Raw genomic sequence first — 12,459 nt, 5'->3', positions numbered from 1 at the left:
TATATATATATATATATATATATATATATATATATATGTGTGTGTGTGTGTGTGAGTGTGTGTGTGTGTGTTATACCTATCTTATAAGCCTTTTAAACCTTAATATTGGTGTAAGTAGGAGTTTGTTCCGGACTACGACCACCAAAAAATTCATGGAGATACCTTTTGCTTCCTTCCTAAGTAAGCCTTGTAATAGTAATTTTTGGAGTTTGTGTAAAAACATGTGGGAAGTGTGTTTTGATGCATTTTTAGTCGAAAAATGGTGTTTTTGGAAAATGTCCGTGTGTGTGTGCTTATGTAGACGTCTATATCTCAGCTTCTACTTGGTGGATTTTAACCCACCAAGTCTCATTTTCTTTGTTTTTACTAAAACATTGTGGGAAAAAAGTCCGTTTTTACATTTTGTGTACGCTTTTTTTTATAGTGATTTTTAGTTTTGATATTTCAGTTTTTTCTAATAAAGTTATTGGAAAAGTTAATAAAAGTAAATTGCTTAATATGTACCTGAAAGAGAATAAAATTACCTATCTTTTTACTGCAGAAAATTGATATTATCGTTCGTCCATTTATTATATACCATAAAGCGCAAGTTTTTAAAATTGTTTTAACTTGAAAACTAAATGTTGAATCTTAAAAAAAAACATGAGTATTGAAAGTTTCAAGTATCAAGTTCAAATTTTAGATTTAGTTAGCATTATATAGCACCTTGATTTCTTTCTTTGTGCTGTTTATGAAACCTCGATTTTAAGTTATTTCATGGAGCATATCTGGAGAAAAACGAGAAGGAGGAATTTTAACTCCAACGTGCAGGGTTCCTTTTTCTGTTTGTTTCTCTTTGGCAATCAGGGCGCGTTATCGTGACGAATGTCAATTCTTGAGTAACGCACCCACGTATACTTCCCGTCAGATGACAGTATATAAGCCAATTTAGAATAGTGTGATTGCACAGTAGAAAAATACGTAAAGCTAACGACTTTTATTTTTACATGTACGTGGTGCAAACCATTCGCGGATATACGTACTGTAGATGGAATTATTTATGATAAATATGGAAATGCTTGTATATCAAGAGGTATTATTAGTACTGATGAAGACTGGAATAAATGTTTAGCAGAAGCTGCAGTATTCAAGTTTCGAAGATCCATGTGTGAATTATTTGCATACATTCTTGTATTACAAAGACCTATTAATTCGTTAGAATTATACGATAAATATAAATGTAACTTTATGGACCAGAAATTACCAAAAATTTAAGCAGAACAAAGAGCTTTGAAAAACATAGAAATTATTTTATTATTACATCGGTTAAGATTAAATGATTTCCATATATCTAGTATTAAAAATAATTGCGACGATGAAGAATATAATAACGAATTACAAGTATGTAAAGATGGTAAAAATTTAGAAACATAAATTAATTCTTTGCCTACCAATCAAAAAAATGTACGATCTAATCATTAATGCTACAATTAACAGTATAAATAAATATTATTTTATCGATGGTCTCGGTAGAAGTGGTAAAAGTTATTTACATAACGTGATGATTAAATATTTAATTTCAATAAATGTTCCGTTCATTATAATGACCTGAACTTGTATTGCTGCTAATTTATTAATTAATGAAAAAACTGTCCATAGTATTATCAAATTACCAATAAATATTAATGAACAAACAACGTGTAATATTTGTCCTAATTCAAAATATGGTGACCATATTGAGAATGTAAAAATTATAATTTGGGATGGAATATCAATGGTTTTAAAACATGCTTTTGAAGCAATTGATAAATGTTTTCGTGATATATGTATGTAAAAATGACTTTCATTTTGCAGGGAAAGTTATTGTAACATCTGGTGATTTTAGACAAACCCTGTCTATTGTACATCATATAAACAGAACAAAAATCCTTGAAACATGTGTTAAAAGGAGTTTTTTATGGTCAAAATTTTCAAGACCACCTTCAAATTGTATAAATATTAGATTAGTAATCGTTAAGTTTATTTTGTAGCAATATATTAACATTATTATAATTTATATATATTAAATCCGATGGCACATTTCTAAATAATTTGTGATGCAGGCGTTATTATTAAAAATGGTACATTTAATAATTAACGACAGTCACCACCCCGTAAAACGCAGAGGGCAAATTTACAACTAATATAAATATAAATAATCATTTACAAAAGTATCATTTTCAGGCTTCTTTACAAAAACAGGCATGAAACAAGATCATATCTGCACAGATGATTATTCGCAGCATCCTTTTCATCCGGATCAAATCTGCAGATTACATTTTGTGACATGCGTGAATATCTAAAGCAGTCGTCATTTCTCATTCACAAACTGATATCTTTATAAAACCAGATTATATCTGCACTAATGATTATTCCCAGCATGCCTTTCCTTTGGACCGAATCTTAAGATCACTACTAAAGATATATGTAAAACATACATATGTATCTATGCGGCGCATTGTTAGGTGGAAACTTGAAGAGTTTCCCCTTTTTATGCGAGTTTGCCTATTTGACACGCTCTACAGGTGTCCAGGGAGGGATCTAGTCTGGATCCGTATCCCTGCCTGCAAATATCCTTACTTTGCTTTTCGTAGTGTTCCAAATAAATACTTATAAATCTTACCTTGCGATTTTTACTTGAACGACTCACTGAATGGAAAACTCTTCCTTCTAGTTTTTCTCCCTTTGATATTTTGGAATTTTGGGAATGAGTGACTTGGATGAATATATACTGACAAAATGTATGGTCCAATTCTATGTATATTTCCTTTTGAACAAATTCTTTACAATTCTACACGAAATTCTCATATGAAATCTAATGATGAATACTATTGTATTTGACTAATCGATCTAGATCTGGGAATTAAATCTGAATGAGACTATATACGTCCGCCGGCTTCTGCGCCCTATCACGGAGTGCGAGAGCAGCGTGGTTCGAGAGCGCTCTGAAGGGGTTCCGGACCTCCCACGCCGTCGCCAGCTTACTTCCCCTTAGCCGCGTTACAGTGTCGGCGCTTGTTGCACTCATTAGGCCTTACGGGGCCTGGCAACTAGTTGCGCGCCGAAACTGCAACGTAGCTCCGCACGTGCGCCTCTAGCCGTTGGCGGGGAAGTTTTTTAGGTCAGCGAGATTCTTAGCCACTTGATACTTTTGTGTCCTTGAATCTCGCTGTACCTTTATATGTGTAGAACTTTCTCGATCCCACATTTGAAATTATTATTTCATCCAGAAAGTTGTCATGTAACATGCATCTACTCTACACTATATTAAAATTTTATATTTTGTCAATTTTGTAAAAACCCTCCAAAACTCGTAAACAGAAAAAAATTAGATCTATTTTACGGTAAAAATTTTCTTTGAACTTAAATCATTTTGGTTACCGAAAAAAAGTCAAATGTATTAAATTTCAATTAGTTTTTAGCAAGAAAAGAACTTAAAAATGTCCGTTTGTCCGTCCAGATTTTTTTTGCATTCATTCCACAAAACTTGATGTGTTTTATAAATAGAAAACTATTAAATGGTATAGACAGGTACATATAATAAAAATATACATTCCTACTAAAAAACCTTTTCAAGATTTTGTCCAGGTAGATTGGAAGCTGTTATAACAATTAAAAAAAAATAGACGCAATTAATTAATTTTTTTTTATATTTTCGACATATATTATGATATATATATATATATATATATATATATATATATATATATATATATATATATATATATACACACACACACATAGATAAATAAAGACTATTTTAAAATTGGTCCAGATTAAAGGGATGCTGCGATTGAATATTTGTGCAGATGTGCTGTTTTTTTAAAGCCATCTATTTGTGAATATGAGATGACGAATGCTTTATGTATTCGTGCATATCTTAAGATGAAATCAGTAAATTTAGTCCAGATAAAAGGGATGCTACAAATAATTACTCGTGCATATATAATCGTTTTTTTTAAGTTTTGTATTCGTGACATATAATGACGAATGCTGTAAGTGTTCATTCATATCACAAGTTAAAATCCGCAGTTTATGTCGAGATCGAAGGGATGCTGCAAATAGTTATTTGTGCAGGTATAATCTTTTTTCAATTCTATGTGTTTGTGAATATGAAATAAAGCACATGCATATCACAAGATGAAATCTGCAATTTTGGTCGAGATAAATAAAGACGATAAATATATATTCGAGGGCGGTGTCTCGGTGTACAGGGTGGCCGATGACGAGGTCTAGGTGGTGCGCTCCGTGGTATTTGGTATCTAGGTAAATAAATCATACGGGAACGACGTCTACAGGGTGGCCAATGACATAGTCTAGGTGGTGTGCTCGGTGGTTTTTTATTTCTAGGTACATACATCATACGTGAACGGCGTCTTGGTGTACAGGTTAGCCGAAGACGAGGTCTAGGTAGTTCGCACTTGGTTTTGGTGTCTAGGTGTAGAAATCATTCGAGGGTAGTGTATCAGAACAATCAGTGATTTCATGTTAGTGATAAAAATGTTACAATAAAACTATGGTCAAAGGTGCGAAAGATGCTTATATTTTATATTTAGGAAAAACATGCGACACCTAAAAAAATTTATTAAAATGGACTAAAATCTCAAAAAATTAACTTTTAAGAAAGTAAAAGGTTAGGCGATTTTGATATATTTTAAAAGAATTAAGATCAATCAACCAAGTCCAGTTTATTATATTTAATCATAATGAAGCAACAACATTTTTTTTGTTGGTCTATAAAGGGCTTACTTAACTTAAGTTAAGTTAAGTTATATACTGATCAATTAGAAAAATGTGGCTGTCTCGGGGACAGCCAATAGAAGTGAATAGATGGTGTGGAATTTTGAAAAATTTTGAATAGTTCCGTTGCCAGAAAATCAAACGTATACGAAGTGAGAAATGTACTACTCTTCGCAGCGGGACTGCAAATATACTTTATAGTCTTCGACGCAAGAGTTCAAAATACATATACTAAAGTCTTCGCGGCAAAACTGAAATGAATTAGTCTTCGGCGCAAATTCAAATGCGTCTTTGTTGAGTGCAAAGTACTAATCTACAAGGATACATTTAATTGTGACTTTTATAAATTTTTATAATTTTATGATTTAGTGATTTTGATGCGTAAATCGCTTCCATTTTCTTATTTTTCCAACTTAATCGCAACTTACCGCAATAAGTCAATAATGTTTACCTGCAAACATTTTGCGCATATTAAAAAGTCATGATGTCTAGTTAACGCAAAAAAAATTGAAGTACCATGTAAAGGTACCGCAGTATTAGCGCGCCCGAAATCCGAGAACATCCGATAACCGCTTGCAGCCTGTGTAAATAAATGCAGCTAATATGTAAGAGAAGAGCTAAGGTGTGCGAGCATGCTAACATGCGCGGCGAACAATGCGTGGTAAGGGGAAAAAGCTGCCGCTGCTTTCGTGACGATCGGTCTGTCGCGCCGCCGTGACGTTCGCCGCTCGTCGATTTACTCCCCAGTAAAATGTGTACCCGGCGAGCCTATAGAAGTATTCACTTCAAAATTCTCAAGATACTTACTACGTAAGTTGCCATGACTGTTTCATTTGGTTCATTGGTGAACAACTAAAATTATCTCCTAACGTATTTTATTATAACGTCATAAAAACACCATATGTAGAATGAAACGGTCATGGCAAGTTACGTAGTAAGTATCTTGAGAATTTTTCCTAATTGATCAGTATATAATTTAAAGTTAAAACTTAAAGTTAAGTAAGCCCTTTATTGACTAAAAAAATTTTTGTTGCTTTATTATGAATAAATATAATAAACTTAACTTTGGTTGGTTGATCTCAGTTCTTTTTTTCTGTTATATTGTTACGGAATATATCAAACTTGCCTAACTTTTAACTTTTTTAAAAGTTAATTTTCTTTTTTATGTTATTAAGGGCGTGTTTTTAAACAAGTTAAAAATGTGTAGAAATCAAGAAGATAGCTGTTTTGATTGGGAACAAACTAGTGAACGTAGCAGACAGCAATTATAAAATGAAGAAAACTGCTTTGAACTATGAAAAAACTGTCGTATTTACTTATTAATAGTTATTGTCTGTTGTAATCATTTTTTAATTCATTTTCTAAATTGTAAAATTTTACACCGGAAAAAAAAGAAATCCAACTGAAGTATCTATCAAACTAAATAAAACTGAAGATTACTGTTATCTGTGTCTCAATTCCGACATTTTTCTGCTTTTATCTGCAGTTCATAACGTTTTTTCTTCAATTGTTTTCATTTTTCTCTTTTGTTAGGGATTGAAGATATCGTTATCATTTAATATAAAAGTAAATATCGTATTATGTATTACATTTTAGTACAGAATATAAATGTTATGATTGTTATAATCTCACAATTTACATTATTTTATAAATGTAAATAAAAAAATGTTTAATTAAAATTATTTTTTTGTTAGATTTTGTTCATATTATTAATACTGTCATCAAATAATTACAAAGAGTTTGAAGTCATTTTTTAATATTCAAAATTTATTTCTATTTTATTCTATAACTTTAAAGCTGGTCCTGTGTATTAGTAGCTATAACTACTTTTATAGAATGTTGGCTGTATTGATTATATTCATTTATACTCGACGGTAATTAATTCTTATGAAACGTTTCCGAAGTCGTGCTTTTGATTGGTTAGAATTTATCAATCTGGCAATCTTATTGGAGCATTTCAAAAACATTCAAATTAAACTAATAAACCACCCCAGCCTCCCGGTAAACATATACTACTTTCAGTTTTCATATGCCAACGATGATCGTGGTGGCGCGGTCTACGTTGTTGCTTGGTATTTTTATGCACTCGGGTTCGAGTCCAAGTCTCAGCAAATTTTTTTTTCTACTTGCTGATAAAATATATAGTATACAATAATAACGCAATATACCATTCTACTTCTGCAATTATATTTCAATTTAGGTAAGTATACGGTACAGAGGGTTGTTACAATGCCGCTACCCTAAGCGGGTCTTGGGCGTTGTCGTCCAGATCGGACGGGTGGGTGCCTATCACCACTACACAGCGCGTCCTTAGGTTGCGGATAGAGGAACAGCCCCTGAGAAAGATGTTAGCTGCGAATAAATTGAATAAGCAGCCGCGGACAGCCGATAGGAACAGGCGTGGGTGTGATGAGCCCACACTGTCGAACGCATTCATCTAGAAACACTACGCAAGCACCACAACAACAAAAACACTTCACATTATCTCTTATCTCTCAATCTATCTCTTTCATCACACATTACAAAAATGGGCAAAAATCCTGCTGCCGAGGAGGATGCGGGAGCGATGACAACTGCCCCGAAAGGGGATGTGTAGAATGATTCGTCTCCTGGTCTTACGCGGTAACGATGCCAGCGAAGGCGCGCTGCATTGCAGGGGGGCGTTAGGATGCGAGAATGAAACCGTAGTGTGTCTGACGACGAATTGACACTGTCCTCGTCAAATTCGGAAAGCTTTCATACTTAGTTCTAGCGAGGTATGGGGGTTATCACCTCTAGAACGGTGGACTCACCTGCGATCGGAACAGGATCCGAAGCGCGCGGGTTTAACATAACATCATGGCCCAAAAAAAAACAAATCCGAACCAAAAGGGACTTAAGAGTCGGAACTTGGAATGTTCGCAGTCTATACAGAGCAGGTGCGTTTAAAGAACTCGTAAAGGAAGCTGATAGGTACAATCTAGATTTGGTAGCAATACAGGAATCGCGGTGGCCAGATGGCGGAGTACTAGCATCGGGTAACTTCACGTACCTGTATGGGGCCGGGAGTGGGGGATCTCTAGGCACCGGATTTCTCGTAAGCAAAAGCATCATACATTCGGTTAAAAGTTTCAAATCCGTCAATGATAGGCTCTCGTACATCATTATCGAAGGTGAATGGTATAGATATGGAGTTATTAATGTACACTGTCCTACGGAGGACAAAGAAGAAGAAGCTAAGGATCTCTATTACGAAACTTTAGAGCAGGTAATCGACCAGTTCGCGTCTTACGACACAAGAATAGTATTAGGCGATTTCAATGCTAAAATAGGTAGGGAGGAAATGTCTAGGCCTACTATAGGTAAGGAAAGCCTGCACGAAGCCAGCAATGATAACGGTATTAGGGTCATAAATTTCGCGGCGGCAAAAGATCTTATAATCAAAACTACGTGTTTTAAGCACAAGAACATACACAAGGCAACGTGGACATCGCCGGACGGGGCAACACAGAACCAAATTGATCATTTCCTCATTGAAAAAAGACGTCATACTAATGTTCTTGACGTAAGGGCTTACAGAGGGGCAGATAGCGACTCGGACCACTTCCTAGTAGTAGCCAAATTAAGAGCTAGACTAGTAGCGAATCAAAATAGTAAGCGAGCAAACAAGGTAGAAAGCTTCGATATTGAGAAACTACGAGATAGAACAGAGCGAATTAGGTACCAGATAGAAATTAATAACAGGTTTCAGGCACTTGAAGCAAACACATCGCCGGAGGGGAATGACGAACCGAATAGCTTATCGGGGGACATCGAAAAAACGATAAAAGAGGCCGCGAACAAAGTACTGGGTAAAAAGAAAAAGCCAAAGAGCAAACCATGGTTTGACGAAGAGTGCGAACTCTGGTTTGAAAGGCGCAAAAAGGCTAAATTAGATAGCTTACGAAATAGAAGCGATAGGACCGTAGAAGAGTATTCTAACGTAAGGAAACGGACGAGCGCGATCTACAGAAATAAGAAGCGGGAGTATCAAAAGAATCTTATTAGGAGAATAGAAACTAACAGTAAGGAAAATAACCCCCGCGAAATGTACAGAGGGATTAACGCCATCAGAAAGGGTTTTAGGAGTAGAGCGCAATTGATGAAGGACGAAAACGGGGACCTCGTAACAAATGACAACGAATTACTGTCGCTGTGGAAAAATTATTTCGATAAATTATTAAACGTGCACGAAAATAGCGAAGAATTAGGGGACGAAATTCACACTGCTGAACCCCACGTGGAGGAACCGAGCTACCAAGAAGTAGAGGCCGCGATTAAAAAACTAAAAAACAACAAAGCCGCGGGAAATGACTCTATACCAGCTGAGTTACTCAAATATGGGGGCGTCGAGCTCACTTTCAAAATCTATAAACTAGTATGTGCCATCTGGAAAAATGAAACAATACCCGAAAATTGGAAGGAATCTATCATTATACCGATTTTTAAAAAGGGGGATAAGACAGACTGCAATAACTATAGGGGTATTTCACTTTTAGCAACGTGCTACAAAGTTCTGTCAAACGTAATACAAGCTAGACTCACTCCATTCGCGGAAGATATAGTAGGAGATTATCAGTGCGGATTTCGGCGCAACAGATCGACGAGCGATCAAATGTTTACCATAAGACAGTTGTTAGAGAAAAAGTGGGAATTTTGCGAAACCATACACCAACTATTTATAGATTTTAAAAAAGCGTACGACTCTATTAAGCGAAGCAAAATGTATCAAATTCTAGTACTTCTCGGTGTACCGATAAAACTCGTGAGATTAATTCAAATATGTCTGAACGGAAGCACGGGAAAGGTCCGAGTAGGCGGTAATGTATCAGAACCCTTCATGATACGCGATTGTTTAAAACAAGGGGATGGACTCTCTACGGTGCTGTTCAACTTAACGTTCGAATATGCCGTTAGAAAAATGCAGGTTAGCCAGATGGGCGCAACGCTTAATGGAACAACGCAGATACTAGGCTACGCAGATGATTTGGATGTACTGGGGGATTGTAGGGAAACGGTAGCAAGAAACGCGGAAATCCTCATAAAAGCGGTGGAGTATACAGGGTTAGAAGTGAGTGAATCAAAAACAAAGTACATGATTGTGGATAAGCTAGGGATCTGCAGAGGGGAGGAAGATCTCAGAGTTGGAAATTTTACTTTTGAAAAGGTTAGCGAATTCAGGTATCTGGGTACGACCATAAATGATAGAAACGAGATTAATGTCGAAATAAATAAGAGACTCCATTCGGGTAATGCTTGCTTCTACGCCGTGAGTAATTTACTTAAGTCGAGGCTGTTGTCTAAAAACGTTAAAATAAGAATATACAGGACAATAATACTGCCGGTGGTTCTGTACGGGTGCGAAACGTGGGCCCTCACTAAGCAGGCGGACAACCGTTTTAGGGTATTTGAAAATAAAGTCCTGCGAAAAATATACGGGCCGCAGAAAGATGAGGAAACCGGGGAATGGAGGAGACTACACAATGATGAGTTACACAATCTGTACGCGTCACCAAATATTAACAAAATAATAAAATCGCGCAGATTGGGATGGGCAGGGCACGTAGCGAGAATGGGAGACGACCGTACGGCAGCGCGTGTCATGAAGGGCAGGCCGATGGTAACGCGACCTCTAGGTAGACCTAGACGTAGATGGGAGGACAACGTGAAAGCGGATCTAGTAGAAATAGGACGGGTGGGTGTCGATCGGAGAGGTGCATCTTGGGTGGGGTTGACACAAGATAGGGCAGCGTGGAAGGCTTGCGTAGATGAGGCGATGAACTCTCGAGTTCCAAATGCCATGTAAAAAAAAAAAAAAAAAATAAAATTTTATGATTTTGAAAATAAATAAAAAAAAAAATAAATACAGTCGCACGGCTCGCGGGAGTATATGTAACTATAAATTTGTATAACATATATTTTAATATTATAGTAAACATATATAATATATTAATTAAAGTATATAATTTATTGTAATGTTTGTTTAAAACATCTATTTAATTAAAAGTTACGGTTTATTTTAAAAAATTTATATTGTTTAATATTAATTTATTTTTCCCTACTGATAAACTCATGTAAGTGCTCTTTATATAAAGAAAACGATTACATGACGATTTTTATCATTTCGTATTCACAACACATTCGTCATTTTATATTGAGAAACACGTAACTTTAAAAGCAAGAGAGATGGCGAATAAAGAATGGGAGGCTAGATTCGAGCGCGAAAGAAAAAAGAGGAAAGAGGAAATCGAGGGGATATTAGGGAAGATAGAAAGTTTGTAAAATAGGGAAGGGAAAGACAAGGACGGAAACAGGGAGAGACAGGCGGGGGAGAGAGAGGATAAGGGAAAGGCAATTGAAATCGATAGGAACAGGAAATAGATGGAAGAAATGGAATGAGGATCGAGGAAGGAGAAAAAGATAGGAAAGAAAACAATATTATAATAGCAGGATGGAAAGAAGAGAAATGGGATAGGAAGACGGTAGAAGGCTGGATAAAGAAAAAACTTGAAGTAGAGGTTACGTTGAGGAGGACGTGGTCACAGAACGGAAGAATCCGAAGAATAGGAACGGAATGTAGAAACTGGGAAGAAAAAGGCGTAATCATGAGAGAGAAGGCTAGGCTACAAAAGTCAGATATCTTTCTAGACCACGATCTAACTTGGAAAGAGAGAAGAAATAAGGAAAAACTGAGAGAATATGCGGTAAAGGAAAGAAAAGAGGGAAAAGAGGTCAAAATAGGGTATAACAAACAGTGGATAAATGGGGTAGAATATTTATGGAAGGAAAGAGAACAGGAGTTTTTTCGGAGAAAGAAACTGATTGAAGAGGAAGAAAAGCGAGGAGAAAGTGAACATAAGGATAATTAATTGAAATATAGCGGGGATAAGAGGTGTAGATGAGAGGACCTGGGGATATCTAAAGGGGTTTGACATAATCTATCTGCAGGAAACGTGGCTGGAAGATAAACAAGGAAAATTCTGGGAAAAGAAATTAGGAGGTTACGAATTCAGAGTCAGAAATGCAAAAAAAAGGAGGAAAAAGAGATAGAGTGGAAGGAGGAATAGTGATAGCGGTAAAACAGGGAATAAAAACAGAGAGAATAAAGTGAATAAAAGAAAAGACATATGAATTTATAGGGGCGAGAATACGAGGGAAAGGAGATACATGGTGGATAGGTACAATATACATGAGAGAGGAAAAACAAGAAAACTTTAAGGAGATTAGATTAGATTAATTAATTTTATTTTGCGTACATTATGTTGTACGATTCAATATGTACAGCAGAGTAGTAAAAGTACAAAAATAATAAGTTTGAGGTATCTGTTTTAGTAGATGTGTAGTGTGAAAGTGTGCTGAGGTGAAGATGGGTTAAGGGAGAGTGAGCAAGTGTGTGCGTGTGCGTGACTGTGTACACGATATTTATGTGTTTATGCGTTTTCGAGTTCGAAAAAGTATCTTTAGCTAGTTTCTTGAATACTGCGATGGATGTAGTGTTACGGAGGTGTGATGGCAAGTTGTTCCATAGGTATGAGACGCTGGTATGAAACGAGTTCCTGAGCGTCTCCGTCGCGAAAGTAGGGATATCTAGAGGTGTCACTTCCCCCCTAACAGGCCGGAGTGCTACGCGAAAGTCGAAGTATGCCAGTACGTATGATGGTACGGCAGTGTTAAACATTTTTA

At 36.0% G+C, this 12,459-nt stretch overlaps 2 protein-coding genes across 6 annotated transcripts in view; both read left to right on the top strand.

The window, feature by feature from the left end:
- Positions 1 to 12,459, top strand: part of LOC107981889 — a 1,212,633-nt gene that overhangs the window by 76,572 nt on the left and 1,123,602 nt on the right. The window lies entirely within an intron of this gene.
- The window catches only part of LOC100678982 (sterile alpha and TIR motif-containing protein 1), a 275,936-nt gene that overhangs the window by 34,786 nt on the left and 228,691 nt on the right, over positions 1 to 12,459 (top strand). The gene's annotated exons all lie outside the window — the stretch shown is intronic.

Source organism: Nasonia vitripennis, assembly GCF_009193385.2.
Source record: "Nasonia vitripennis strain AsymCx chromosome 2 unlocalized genomic scaffold, Nvit_psr_1.1 chr2_random0004, whole genome shotgun sequence".
NCBI lineage: Eukaryota > Metazoa > Arthropoda > Insecta > Hymenoptera > Pteromalidae > Nasonia > Nasonia vitripennis.
The sequence above is the reverse complement of the archived record's forward strand: the minus strand, read 5'-3'. Positions and strand labels throughout refer to the sequence as shown.